This window comes from Leucoraja erinacea, chromosome 12, assembly GCF_028641065.1.
Source record: "Leucoraja erinacea ecotype New England chromosome 12, Leri_hhj_1, whole genome shotgun sequence".
Lineage (NCBI taxonomy): Eukaryota > Metazoa > Chordata > Chondrichthyes > Rajiformes > Rajidae > Leucoraja > Leucoraja erinaceus.
In genome coordinates this window covers 48,476,472-48,490,770 of record NC_073388.1, presented here as the reverse complement: position 1 = coordinate 48,490,770, position 14,299 = coordinate 48,476,472, and the positions used below count along the sequence as shown (strand labels likewise).

At 45.4% G+C, this 14,299-nt stretch overlaps 1 protein-coding gene across 1 annotated transcript in view; it reads right to left on the bottom strand.

Moving 5' to 3' along the window:
* The window catches only part of LOC129702349 (NALCN channel auxiliary factor 1-like), a 475,149-nt gene that overhangs the window by 143,075 nt on the left and 317,775 nt on the right, over positions 1 to 14,299 (bottom strand). The gene's annotated exons all lie outside the window — the stretch shown is intronic.

Genomic DNA, 14,299 nt, shown 5'->3' with positions numbered 1-14,299 from the left:
TGACCAAATTTACAGAGGATAAGGTAAATCGCTGCTGAAATCTGTAAAAATGTTCCCGTTTTGACGTCTGGTTTTCGAGGAGATACGTTTCAAATGCAAAATGACACACATACATACACAGAGTTTTAAAAGTATATAGATAAGATGTGCAGATGAGGGGGCACCACGGCACCAAATCCCACAACTGATTGTCCACTCGCTGTTCTTGAGAGGTTGCCTCTAATAAGCACAGGCACTCTAGAAAAACTGAGGACAATTTGAATATTTCCAAATGTCATGTCAAAGAAATTGTAAACATCAATGTGTGAATGAAATAAAGATTGAATCTTACAATGTATTGCTAAGGTGCATAAGATCCCAAAGCAGTTACAGCCAAGGAGCTACATCTGAAGACATGTAAGAAAGTTGCACTCAATGTGCACAGAGCAACCTCCCACAGGCAGCAACATGAATGTGATGTTGATCGATGGATATGTATTGATCAGGACATCAGGAATAACTGCTGCTTTGAAATATTTGATGTTCACCTGAGAGAGCGGACAATAAAATCTTGGACTAATATCTCAGTGGATATAGGAACCTCGCTAATGCAGTACTCCAGATTCAGGGACAGTTTCTTCCCAGCTGTTATCGGGTAATTGACCCATCCCACTGCAACCAGAGAGCGGTCCTGAACTACCATCTACCCCGTAGTTAAAGCAATGGAGTGTCAGAAGCATTGATAAAACCAAGCTAGGCCGATTTGCATTGGATGGTGAAACTACTGCATTAACTGGAGTTGGAGATAGCATCAACTAATGGAGGAACAAGAGACTCTAGGAGCAGACAATGAGTGTTTGTGTAGTCTTTGTAAACTACAACAGAAGTCACGACAGAAGCTATTGCAACGTGTCCCAATAAAAGCTGCATGAATTCCCCAACAATAAGTACAGGGAATGGAGGATAGTCACCAATTATAAAGTAAGTGCAATCCCAGTTATTTTATCCCAAGCATGCTAGACACAAGGAACTGCAGATGCTGGGGTTGAGTCCAAAACACAAAGTGCTGAAGGAACTCAGCACATCAGGCAGTCTGATCAACTGAGATGATTGGTAGGAAGTTACCCAGTTATGGCCCATTCTGCTCAAGTCTATCCTGGTATTTTTGTGATTTTTTTAATGCCTCCCACATTTGGTTAAACATCCCTGTGTTTTTTTTCCGCTTTGAAGGGCTTTCATAATCACACAGCATGGAAACTTTCCCATGCTGACCAAGTTACCCCATTTACACTAGTCCCACCTGTCTGCATTTGGCCTATATATCCTTCAGACCTTTGCTATACATGTACCTGTCCAAATATAGTCAACTGGAGCTAGTGAAGCAGGGGGGGGGGGGGGGGGGGGGGGACTTGATTTGGATTACCATTGCTCAATGCAACATTATTTGAATTTAGAACTCAATTTCCTAAATTTGGTTACAAGGACTTTGATTTGACTCAAATGTCAGCGGGTACGGGCACTCCCCGAGTTAGATAATAGAGGAGTTACATAAACTCACACTTATGTAAACAATTCACGATAGATGGTCCCGTTTCCTGAGTGACTAGTGTTAAGGGGCTGTCCCACTTGGGCGATCTAATTGGCGAGTTTAGAAGAGTTTGATAAAATAACATGTTGAAGACCTCCTTTGACCTCCTTCGACTATGTTGAAGACCAGCTTCGACTAGCTACGACTAACTTCGGGAAAATTGGACACCGAATAGTGGAGAGTGAGGACGACCTCCTTCGATCTCCTTCGACTATGTTGAAGACTATCTAAGACTACCTTCGATTACCTACGACTAACATGCCGACCTACTACGACCTACTACGATCTACTACGACTAAACCTACGAGTAAAACATGTATCGATTTTTTCCTTGGCAACCTTTTTTTACTCGCGGGCATTTTTTAACATATTGAAAAAACGGCGTGACCTAGCTGAGTACACGGATACCACTCTCAAGCATGAAGGAGAGTTACAAAGACCTCCTACAACCTCGTGTCGACCAGGCTGCGAGTTTGAGTCGAGGGCAAACTCGCCAGAACTCGCTGATGAGGTCGCCCAAGTGGGGCAGGCCCTTTATTGTAACGGCAGGTTGGCGAGGGCTTCCCGTCAGCTTCAGAGAAATGAAAGCATTGCCCAGGCTCTTCCTGTTTCAGATAGTTTAGATGCAACATTGGGAAGACGAAGGAGAACAGGGGAGGTGGATAGCTCATCTTCCGCAAGGTGCACCTGCAAGCCCTTCTTCACCAACTGCCGGCCCGTCCGTTAATGCGGCTCACTCGGCCACTCACTTCCACCGCCACCTCCTTCTTCCCCGCAGTTGCCGCAACCTTCCACCTTGACTGCGGGGAGAAGGAGGAGGAGGAGGCGCGGTGGTGGTGGTGGAGTGGACAAAGCGACAGCCTGCAGGAAGATACGATAGCTGGTGAGAGGGGAGGGAGCGCCACGGTGACAGAGCGCGTCCTGCTGTTGGCGGCGGCCTGAAGAAAGTGCAGTCGGCCAGCAGCTGCAACATGAGCGGCAACAACAGCCACGTCAACTAGATGGTGCGGCAACTGGTGAAGAAGGGCTCGCTGGTGCAGGCCAGCACCTTGTTTTAAGGTGAAATGACACAAGGTGCTGGAGTAACTCAGCGGACTGAATCATTCTGAAAAAGGCTCCCGACCCGAAACATTACCTATCCATGTTCTCCAGAGATGCTGCTTGCCCTACTGAGTTACTCCAGCAATTTGAGTCATTTTGTGTATTAATCAGCATCTGTGTTTCGACCTAGTTTTCAAGTGATTCCAACGTGCAAAATTCTGTCTTAACTAAGGGTTTATGGCACGTAAACCTTATATATGTCAGGGAGTGTCTGTACAGTAAACTCTCAATTTTCCGGACCTCTATACAATGGATTTTGGTTATAGCGGACAGACCTATGGAACATCACCGCCAGGTTGGAATGCCAACACCAACCCTGGCCGCTTCCTCTGCCACACTTGCCGACCCCGGCCCACACTGCTTCCTCGGCCACCCCACCCGTGCCGACACCATCACCATCATTGCCATTGCATTGTTCAGTTTAGTTTATTGTCACGTGTACCGAGGTACAGTAAAAAGCTTTTGTTGCGTGCTAACCAGTCAGCAGAAAGACAACACATGATTACAATCGAGCTATTTGCAGTGTACAGGCGACACATGATAAGGGAATGACGTTTAGTCCTGTAGGGGTAGAGATTTAAGAGTGTGGAGCAATTTTAATAGGTGATGTAGATCTGCTTCTGTGATTAGTATGCAGATAGTCCCCTGGGTTGGAAGCATTGAGACCTTGGAGCTGTGGAGCTTAGGGCAGGTAAGACTTGACTTTAATGGGTCAGCTGAAAAAATGCTCCTCGGTCAGTGCAGCCCTTTCTCAGCCTAAATTCTATTGTTGGGACCCTACACATCAAGTGGCACACATTATACTTGGTTTATGCGGCAATAACAGGCACCTTTCCCCCGCTATTGTCCGTTATAACTAGGGTTTACTGTATAGCAATAATTTAGGGCATGCGGAGCTGGGCTAACTTTCATTCACTGCTCTTTTACCTCGTGGGTGGCAGGGTGAACAAATGCGACAGGTACAAATCTCCAGTGAAATAATGTGGAAAATAATTAATTATTCCCTCAGCCATTGCGATGATTTTGATATATAAATTAAACGGAAAACAGGTGTTGTAATCATGTGCCGCTGTCAGCCACAGTCTCGCTTGGAAATAGAACGCATTATAATAGCTTTCATCTGAAACAATTTCTTCAGAAGCTCCTTATGTCACTTTGTTTCTGCATAATTTGTTACACTCCAAACAATGAGACAATGCCACATTGGCACTGAGGAATATAACATTCCACAAACAATAATTATTTCTGATGTCTAAACATAAACAATGAAACAACGGGAGGAGAGACACTCCTTGACTTCCTAGCTCTCCCCGGCATTGTAGATTATTCAGCAATTAACAGCGCTTCATGGAAAACAAGCCTCCTTAAGTACAATAGAGAGGAAAGGAGTCCATGCTTTCTGGCACCTTGGTTCTCTCTGACTTAAAAATAAATATCTGATCATAGGTTGAGATATCCTACCTACAAAAGCTGCCATGATCCATTCTCAATTTGGCTTACAAACAGAACTCAATGGGAAAAGTATTTATTTCTCCCGTTACAGTATAACAAATGGACAGTATTGGGCCAGTGCAGAATGTGAAGACCATTCTTCACGTACGCCAACCACAACACACAGAGATGTGTAGACAGAGCGATGGATAGGAGGCAATTCCCAATGACAAATCTGGGCTCAGACCTTCAAGTAAACATATAAATGGCAGTATTTATTATTATTGTTATTATTATTATTATTATTATTATTATTATTATTACGAACTCGAGATCCAGACAAGGGGCAACATTACATTAAAATTGCATATTAAAAAATATCATAAAATAAATATAAAATCTTAGTATATCACTTATACTAGAATACTAGAACAAAATAGAGAGAGTACAGAGGAGATTTACTAGAATGTTGCCTGGGTTTCAGCAACTAAGTTACAGAGAAAGGTTGAACAAGTTAGGGCTTTATTCTTTGGAGCGCAGAAGGTTAAGGGGGGACTTGATAGAGGTTTTTAAAATGATGAGAGGGATAGACAGAGTTGACGTGGAAAAGCTTTTCCCACTGAGAGTAGGGAAGATTCAAACAAGGGGACATGACATGAGAATTAAGGGACTGAAGTTTAGGGGTAACATGAGGGGGAACTTCTTTACTCAGAGAGTGGTAGCTGTGTGGAATGAGCTTCCAGTGAAGGTGGTGGAGGCAGGTTCGTTTTTATCATTTAAAAATAAATTGGATAGTTATATGGATGGGAAGGGAATGGAGGGTTATGGTCTGAGCGCAGGTATATGGGACTAGGGGAGATTATGTGTTCGGCACGGACTAGAAGGGTCAAGATGGCCTGTTTCCGTGCTGTAATTGTTATATGGTTATATGGTTATAAAAGCATCATAAATTATATATATTTTTTAAATGGTATAATGGTCATAGCTACATATAAAACAATATCTGATTGACAATATCCTGATGAATAAATGTAACGATTGTTTTTGTACTTGATATAGATGTTATATTAGTAACGTTACTTGATGATAGGAATTAGATGACTGATGGGATAAAAATGAAGAGCTACTTTTTAAAGAAAGCTTTACGGGCCAATGGACAGGAGAGTTAGGTTTAATCACACTTTGTTCCAAATTGCCCTTCAGTTCTGCTTAGTTTTTCTAGTTCAGATACACAGCATGGAAACAGGCCATTTGGCCCATCGAGTCTGCGCCGACCAACAATCGCCCATACACTCGTCCTACGGTCTATCAGTTACGTATCCTGCACACTCGGAGTAATTTACAGAAGCCAATTAACCTACACATGTGCATGTCTATGGAAAATGTGGGAAGAAACTCTAGCACTCAGTGAAATCCCACTCGGACTTGCAAACTCCGTAAAGACAGCACCCGATGCCAGGATCGAACCCGGGACTCTGCCGCTGTGAGGCAGCAACTCTATTGCTGCACCACTGTGCCACTGTGCCACCAGTCAATAGTGGCAAGTGGGTTTGTGAATCACCAGTGGTTGTTTTAAGCAACCGAGTGACTTGTTGGACCATTTCAAAGGGCTTTGTTGCTGAGGTCCACAATCACTGTCACACGTACTGATGGCTCCGGCGGGTTTTATAACTAATCTGTAATGAAATGATCACCATTACTGAGGTTAGCATTTTAAGTCTCAATTCATTTAATTATCTACATATATATTCGCCCTCTTCCATGATGGGATTTAAATTCACACTTTCAGAAGTTTAGCCCAGATCTCATTTCATTATACTAGGTTCAAAGTCGTCTCGTTGAGTCTCATTGTCTGTAACTCGTTTTCACCCAGCCCACAGCTAACAATGGCCTGTTTCCTCTATCATTGTTAATTTTTTTGCCTATCTTTAATTCATTTGTTCTATATCTCTCTACACCATCTATATCCATTGTCTCCCTTTCCACTGAATCTCAGTCTGAAGAAGGATCTCGCCCCAAAACGTCACCTATTCCTTTTCTCCCGAGATGCTGCCTGACCCGCTGAGTTACTTGTATCTCGGTTTAAACCAGCATCTGCAGATCCTTCCGACACGCTTGGGTTAGTAGTTCAATTATCTAGCTACTTTGCTGCAGTTTACCTTGAATATCATATATTTACATATGAATGGTTTGTATAATTTCATAAATTTGAAACATGATGAATTTTAATCAGAAGAAAGAAATGCAGACAATAACAAATTTGCAAATTAGCAAGACAGCCCAAACAAAGTTATGCATAGTATAGTCACAACAATGTGTGCTGCCTTAATTGTGACACCTGAAGTGGGTGGAACCAAAGGTCCTGCTGATGAAATGTTCTATATGACCCCACAGACGAGCACCAGGCCACTACCTCTAGCACCATCACTAGCTTCATCACTTCCTGCTCCCTGCCCTCTCAAACCTCCAATCTCATCGTTCTCCAGCCCCGCATGGCCCGATTTTACCTTCTCCCCAAAATCCACAAACCTGACTGTCCTGGTAGACCCATTGTTTCAGCCTGTTCCTGTCCTACTGAACTTATTTCCACATACCTTGATTCCATCCTATCCCCCCCGGTTGAATCCCTCCCCACCTATGTTCAAGACACCTTACACGCTCTTCATCTACTCCAGGACTTCCGTTTTCTAGGCCCCCATTCCCTCATCTTCCCCATGGATGTCCAGTCACTCTACACCTCCATCCCCCACCAGGAGGGTCTTAACGCCCTCCGTTTCTTCCTCGACCCCAGAACCAACCAATCCCCGTCTACTAATACTCTCCTCCGTCTAGTGGAGCTGGTCCTTACCCTCAACAACTTTTCCTTTGACTCCTCTCATTTCCTCCAAATCGAAGGCAGTCTATGGGCAGTCGCATGGGGCCCAGCTATGCCTGCCTCTTTGTAATCCCTGAACAATCCCTGTTCGAAGCGTACCATGGCCCCATCCCCCGACCTCCACCTCCGCTACATCGACAATTGCATTGGTGCTACCTCCTGCACCCATGCAGAACTCACTTACTTAATCCATTTCACCACTAATTTCCATCCGGCACTCAAATACACCTGGACCATTTCTGACATTTCCCTATCGTTTCTAGATCTCACCACCTCCATCGCAGGCAACAGGTGACTGACCAACATCTACTACAAACCCACTGACTCCCATAGTTTCTTGACTACACTTCTTCCCTCCCTGCTTCCTGTAAGGACTCCATCCCCTACTCCCAATTCCTCCGTCTATGCCACCAGGATGAGGAGATCCAGGTTTAGTGCATCGGAGATGTCCTCATTCTTTAGGGAACAGGGGTTCCCCTCTTCTATTACAGATGAGGCTCTCACCAGAGTTTCCTCTATATCCCACAGCTCTGCTCTCACTCCCATCCCCCCACAGGTAACAAGGACAGAGTCCCCCTTGTCCTCACCTTCCACCCCATCAGACGTCGCATACACCATATAATCCTACGACATTTTCGGCACCTCCAACGATATCCCACCACTGGCCACATTTTCCCATCTCCTCCCCTTTCTGCTCTCCGCCGAGACTGTTCCCTCCGTAACACCCTGGTCAATTCGTCCCTTCCTATCCAAACCACCCTGTCTCCTGTCACTTTCCCTTGCAACCGCAGGAAATGCCACACTTGTTGCTTTACCTCCCCCCCCCCTTGACTCCATCCAAGGACCCAATCAGTCTTTCCAGGTGAGGCAGAGGTTCACCTGCACCTCCTCCAACCTCATCTACAGCATCGGCTGTTCCAGGTGTCGTCCTTCACAATTTCTGTCAGCTCCAACAAAATTCCACAGTAGACATATATTTCCATTCCTTCTGCTCCCTTCCCAACTCCCTGCTCTGCTTTCCCAACTTCACCAACCATTTCCCATCCTGAGGCATTGGCCCATGCAAGCCCAGGAGATGCAATGCCTGTTCTTTCACCTTTTCTCTTCCCATTACCCAGGGACACAAACAGTCAAGGACCCAAGCAGTCGTTCCAGGTGCGACAGAGGTTCACCTGCATCTCCTCCAACCTCATCTATTGCATCCGCTGCTCTGGATGTCAGCTGATCTACATCGGTGAGGCCAAGCGTAGGCTTGGCGATCATTTCGCCAAACATCTCCGCTCGGTCCACATTAACCAACCTGATCTCCCGGTGGCTCAGGGCTTCAACTCCCCCTCCCATTCCGTATCCGACCTTTCTGTCCTGGGTCTCCTCCACGGCCAGAGTGAGCAACACCGGAAATCGGAGGAACAGCACCTCATATTCCGCTTGGGGAGTCTGCATCCTGGTGGCATGAACAATTGAACTCTCACAATTCTGTTAGCCCTTGCTGTCTCCTCCCCTTCCTCACTCGCCCTCAGCCCTCGTGCTCCTCCTCCTCCTTTCTCCTTTCTTCTCCCCGCCTCCCCTCACGCCCGATCAGTCTGAAGAAGGGTTTCGGCCCGAAACATTGCCTATTTCCTTCGCTCCATAGCTGCACCCGCTGAGTTTCTCCAGCATTTTTGTGAACCTTCGATTTTCCAGCATCTGCAGTTCCTTCTTAGACACAAACAGTCTATTCAGGTAAAACAGCCTTTCTTTCACCTGCACTTCTTCGAAATTGCACGCTGCATTTAACACTCACTTTGAAGAAACCAAATGGATATTGTGTGATTGGTTTCTGGATTCTGCCGGAGTGACCATGAGCTTCCAGTTGCCTGCCATTTTAATGTGCCATCCCACTCCTAATCTGCCCTGCCTGTCTGCTGCTTCCTGCACTTACAATGAGGCCCAATCACATCTTGAGGATCAACACTTCATCTTCTGTTTGGGCAGTTTGCATCCTTCTGGAATCAATACTGAATTCTCCAACTCAAGGTAACTCATAACAAAAACTTTCTGATTTTATCTGAACTGGCCCTTTTTGCCAGTCACACATCTGTGTTTATGACAAAGTGTTTATTTTCTGGTCTCCTGGACATGTCCCACAGCTTTGCTATAAACCAAACAGATAAAGAAGCCTAGTCTGAGTCTAATGGCCATATTAACTCATCTGGCCTCACTAGCACAGATTTTCTCTTTGATCTACCACACCACCTCGGCCATTGAAGACCAGTTTGGTTGCTCGTATTTTTCCAGTTCTGACAAAGGGTTTTCAATCTGAAATGTTAATGGGCCTGTCCCACTTAGGCAATTTTTCAGCAGACGGCTGGCGACTGTCAAGTTGCCGGCAGTCGCCTGAAAAGCCGACAACTGCAACAGTGACTGTCAGAGTAGAACACACACACACACACACACACACACACACACACACACACACACACACACACACACACACACACACACACACACACACACACACACACACACACACACACACACACACACACACACACACACACACACACACACACACACACATCGCTTCCTTCACCAACCCGTTATGCAGGCGGGGGACAGGGCAAGCGGAGGGAGCGCTGTCTAAAAAATTCACACGGTGCAAAGCCAAGGTGAAACTGACACACACCACGATGAACAGGAAGGTTGGTGCTGTAATTAAGATGGCTAAAGCACAGTGTACGGTAAGTCCTTTATAAGGGGGGGGGAGAGAAGGGGGGAGAGAAGGGGGGAGAAAGAGTGGAGCCAACTTTTAAGAAGCCAGAAATACACGGGTGTGAAGCTCAGCGGACATTAACATTACCAGTCAGTTCTCCTTGGTTCTGAAAACTACAGCTTACATTTTTTTTCCCAATGAGCCAATGAAATTCACTGGTCAGCACCGGCTACAACCTACAAGAACCTCTCAGAACCTTCGACCACTTGGCAACCCATTAGGACCTCCTGGCGACCCACCTACGGCTCGAGAATTCTCGCTACTCTCCATGGCGACTTCATTCTAGTTGAAAAATTTGCTGCGACCATAATGAGGCCGCGACTAGTTCCCAGAATGCGGGAACTCCTCACGACCATGAAGGCGACTCCCCGGCAACCACCCGCGAACATGTGGCGACCATGTGGCGACTGCACAGTCTCCTGCAGTCGCCTAAAAAGTTGCCTAAGTGGGACAGGCCCATGACTCTTTCTCTTTCCACAAATGCCTCCTGAGCTGTTGAATATTTCTGGCATTTTCTGTTTTTATTTTAGATTTAAAGCAAGTGTACCTTTAAAAACAATTTCATCTATGTTTCAGTTCCATGACTTTCTATCAGGTCTGGATAAAGTTAGAAGTCAATGAAGTTTTAAAGTTGCGGGGATGGGGGAGGTGTACAGAGAACAAAGGGAATGAATATCTGTGATAGGGGAGAAATTCTGCAAGACACAGATGGTGTTGGTGTCGGCTGAGTGAGGGTGGTGAAGTTTGTTAATTGGACTGATCTGTCGGAAAGAAATGCAAATAGAAGGAAAAGCACGAGGGCATGGGTGAGAGAGGAAGAAATAACAATGTGGAACTGTGAAACAGAACACTACAAGTTGATGATTGCTCATCCCATCTGATACAACTGGACAGGGTGCTGATCTGAAACTTCTGAGTCAACATTAAGTGCTCTATATGTACGAAGGAACTACAGATAATGGTTTACACCGAAGTTAGACACAAAATCCTGGAGTTACTCAGCGGGACAGGCTGCATCTCTGGAGAGAATGATTGGGTGACGTTTCGGGTTGAGACCCTCCTTCAGACCGAAGAAGGGTCTCGACCTGAAATGTCACCCATTCCTTTTGTCTAGAGATGCTGCCTGACCCGCTGAGTTACTCCAGCATTTTGTATCTATCTTCATTAAGCACTGTAACTTTTCTAATCCAAGACGAGATGCTGCTCTATAAGCTCATGCTGGCCTCCGCTGAAATAATGCAAGACGCCAAAGACAGAATGGTTAGCAAGGATGGTGGAATAAAGTGACAGGCAACTGGAAAGGTCACCCTTGTAGACTGGATTGAATGCTACAATGCGAGTGTGGTGTCTGCAATGTTGGGGATGCCTCATCTTCAGTACTGAATTAGAAGAATAGGGCGGCATGGTGGCGTAGTGGTTTAGCTACTGCCTCACAGCGCCAAAGACCCGGGTCGTTCCTGACTATGGGCGCTGTCTGTACGGAGTTTGTACGTTTTACCCGTGACCGCATGGGTGTTCTCCGAGATCTTCAGTTTCCTCCCACCCTCCAAAAGAGGTACAGGTTTGTAGGCTAAATGGCTTTGTATAAATGTATAAATGTAAAATTGTCCCTAGTGTGTGTAGGGTTGTGTTAGGTGCGGGAATCGCTGGTCGATGCGGAATCGGTGGGCCGAAGGGCATGTTTCCGCGCTGTATCTCCAAAACTGAAAGAATCTAAATACTAAAGTACAAAGAATCAGCTGCTTCATGTGGATGGTGGAGGAAGAGAGGGAAAAGAGCATGTGTGGGAAATGAAACGTGGAGTAGAAACTCACTTGAGCAGAGTCAAAACATGTTTCACTTCATTTCCAAAGTTCAGTTGCTTTAAATTTGACAGGAAGAGCATAATGTTCTGCTGCTTTGAAGCAGGCAGAGTGGAGGTGGCACAGAGGAGGTGCGGTTCCCGGTGTTGCAGGTGGTTGCCGGAGGTTGCAGGTAGTGGAAGCAGGTAGGGAGACTAACAAAAACCTCCGGGGACTGCACGGAAACCTTGGGTGGGTCATAAAGTTTCCAGAGGTTTCCGTTCAGGTTCAGGTTTCCAAGTGGGACAGGGGCATGAGTGTTGTCTGTGCGGTGTTTGTACGTTCTCCCTGTGACCTTGTCGGTTCCTTTCAGATGTTCCAGTTTCATCACACATTCCAGCAACGTGCAGGTTTGCAGCTTAATTGGCTCATGTAAATTGCCCCAAGTGTGTAGGATACAAAAATGGGATAGCATAGAACTATTGTACTGGTGACCAATAGCTGGCTTGAACGCGTAGGGCCTGTTTCCACACTGTATTTCTCAATTGAACTAAAACATCAAAGATGAATTTCTATTCCCATGGTTTTTAACACATTGAATATATTTCAGCTCATATTGATGGTTTTAGAGATTCCTCCCTTCTGGCAATCACAATCCATAGTAAAACATAGAAACATAGAAATTAGGTGCAGGAGTAGGCCATTCGGCCCTTCAAGCCTGCACCGCCATTCAATATGATCATGGCTGATCATCCAACTCAGTATCCCGTACCTGCCTTCTCTCCATACTCCCTGATCCCCTTAGCCACAAGGGCCACATCTAACTCCCTCTTAAATATAGCCAATGAACTGGCCTCGGCTACCCTCTGCGGCAGAGAGTTCCAGAGATTCACCACTCTCTGTGTGAAAAAAGTTCTTCTCATCTCGGTTTTAAAGGATTTCCCCCTTATCCTTAAGCTGTGACCCCTTGTCCTGGACTTCCCCAACATCGGGAGCAATCTTCCTGCATCTAGCCTGTCCAACCCCTTAAGAATTTTGTAAGTTTCTATAAGACAAATGATGAGAGTTAGCTCTCAGTTATGCTGACTCATAGCATTGGCCATTCTCAGACATCAAACTAAGTCAGCCAGTACTTCTGCGGGTGTACAGTAAAGAGCATATTGACTGGTCGTATCACGGCCTGTTTCGGCAACTCCAACGGCCCAGAACTAAGATAGCAAAGGTGGAAAATGCTGCCCAGTCCATCACGGGTTCTGACCTTCCCACCATCGAAGGGATCTACAGGAGTCGCTGCCACAAAAAGGCTGCCAGCATCACCAGGGACCATTTCACCCCTGCTATTGGGAACATGTTATAGGAGCCTGAAACCTGTAACGTCCAGGTTCAGGAGCAGCTTCTTCCCTACAGCCATCAGGCTATTACAACTTCCAAATATGCTCCAAACGGCTTGGGGGCATTGTTTTTGTCACGGCATTGTCATTGTCTGTTTGCTTTTTATATGTGTAATGTTGTTTATTGGGGTGTTTAGAGAGTACTATGTTTATTTACCTGTTGTGCTGCTGCAAGTAAGAATTTTACTCTTCTGTTTCAGGACATATTACAATAAAACACTCTTGACTTGACTTTTCAAAGTACGATGATTACAATCTTGATGTAACTCATAATTTATACATTTACCACTCTGGTGCTGTGACAGCCTCCCGCTAACATTCATTCTGAATGTTCTCTTCTTTCACAAAAAATGATGATTTATCATTTAAAAGATACAATGTTACTGTCTCTAAAAGCCTTGACTGTTCAAATGTATAAACGTATCGAGGCCAGTCAGCGCTCCCCCCGCTATCCCTGGCCCGTGTGTGTCTGTGTGTGTGTGTGTGTGTGTGTGTGTGTGTGTGTGTGTGTGTGTGTGTGTGTGTGTGTGTGTGTCTGCGTGTGTGTGTGTGTGTGCGCGCGCGCGCGTGTGTGTGCGTGTGTGTGTGTGCGTGTGTGTGTGTGTGTGTGTGTGTGTGTGTGTGTGTGTGTGAAACTCTGACAGTCGCCGTTCCAGTTGCCGGTTTTTCAGCGTGTGCCGGAAACTTGACAGTCGCCGACAGTCCGCTGAAAAATCATCTAAGTGGGACAGGCCCTTAAAATGCATGGCATTTGTCCTGTGAAATTGGCAAAGTATCTTCAACCTCTGCGGAAATTGCACAAAATTGCTGCATTTACACATAAACCATCAATTAACCTAACAGCAGAAAGTTGGAAATGTAAACATTTTCATAATAGAATGGTTTATATTTCTGCAATGTGTTAAACCACTCTGGCTCAAAACGGAACAGTCTAAACGGAGCCAATTCTCTCCCAGATGGTAGTAAATTGATTTTAGGAAATGTATTTATTTTTCTTACTTTGTTTTTCCATCCCATGTATCCTTCTCTTAATCTGGTCTTTTAATCAATCACGATTAAAGTGATTAACATGATTAACGTCATGAGTTCTGGTAAAGGCAGATATGATAGCGGCATTTATGCACATTTTAGATAATCCTAAAATGATAAAACTCTTTAATTTTCCACAGACTTATCTCCCTAACATAGAAACATAGAAAATGGGTGCAGGAGGAGGCCATTTGGCCCTTCGAGCCAGCACCGCCATTCATTGTAATCATGGCTGATCATCCACAATCAATAACCCGTGCCTGCCTTCTCCCCATATCCCTTGATTCCGCTAGCCCTTGACCTGTGGAGTGTTTCTCTAGCATTTTCTATTTTGTTGCAGAATTCCAGCAATTTATTTTTTGATTTTCATAA